Source organism: Nicrophorus vespilloides, unplaced genomic scaffold, assembly GCF_001412225.1.
Source record: "Nicrophorus vespilloides isolate i.1.1-1 unplaced genomic scaffold, Nicve_v1.0, whole genome shotgun sequence".
NCBI lineage: Eukaryota > Metazoa > Arthropoda > Insecta > Coleoptera > Silphidae > Nicrophorus > Nicrophorus vespilloides.
The window spans coordinates 76,597-77,684 of NW_017097993.1; the positions used below are offsets into that span (position 1 = coordinate 76,597).

Consider the following 1,088-nt stretch of genomic DNA (forward strand, 5'->3'; position numbering starts at 1 on the left):
TGCTCCTAAAAACCGGTGGAGGGTATTTTTAAAACAATCGTCGTGAAACTTCGACACATGTGCAGTTGTTTAAACGATAAAGATATTTTTGTGATTCCACCGTTCCACTCCGGCTCTGAGGGCCCTTCACGTTTCTCTCGAACATATTTTTTTGTGCCCCAATCTGTGTTTATAAAATACATCGCGCGTCTCTCCCACGTGGTCTCTTCATCATCCATCCCACAGACTCAGTTCGGTGCAGACTCCGGCAGTGATCACATCGGATTATAAGAACTGTTCATCTTGTGCATATCTGGTGTATTTTTTATTTTTTGTTCTTGACTTCATTTAGTTTCGCACTCAATTGGAATGGATTTTAATTAGAACTCAGTTCGGTGAGAAGTTTTTTTTAATTTTTTATAATAATATTATTACTACTATTTTAAATTGATTGAATCTCACCCACAGAACACAGTTTTTTCTTTTTATTTTCCATTCCTATACAGCAGTCCCTTTCGGCAAACAGTTTTCCGCTTCGCGAATTTTCCGAGGTCCCTTTTTTCATTCCCCTTCTGCAGGCATCCAATCTACTTAGGAAACGAATCTACTTAAATGCATACATACTAATATTATATTTTTCTGTTACTAATTTATTTATTTTGCTCTTTTTATTACACTCCCATAAATAAACGCAAGCTTTCAAACATTTTCGCAAAGAAATATTTCTATTGAATGAAATTGAACTAAAAACTGCTGTGTTATGTTAATTTGAACTATACACAATCTTAATTACTTAAATATGATTAATATACAATTCATTTTACATCTGAAGAAATAATAAACCATAGTATTAAATAAACTAACTGAGACAATGTTTTACTATAAACTAATATTATAATATTTTATTACAATCTAATCATTTTTTTTTTCACAAATATAATAACTCAAAAAGAAAACAATTTTTTCTTATTTTTTTTACTTTCCAAGCTTTAATTATTATTTGTAAATACAATTTGTTTTTTTTTTATTTAAAAGATATTAGATTTTATAAAATATACTAAGTATAATAAAAAAAATTATTATCATTGTTTCACGCATATTGTTAATTA

At 29.1% G+C, this 1,088-nt stretch overlaps 1 protein-coding gene across 1 annotated transcript in view; it reads left to right on the top strand.

Moving 5' to 3' along the window:
* Positions 1-248: 248 nt before the first annotated feature.
* LOC108561501 (nephrin) overlaps positions 249-1,088 on the top strand; it is a gene marked incomplete in the record, with an annotated part of 38,215 nt that continues 37,375 nt past the window's right edge. The window contains 1 exon segment of the mRNA XM_017919463.1: positions 249-374.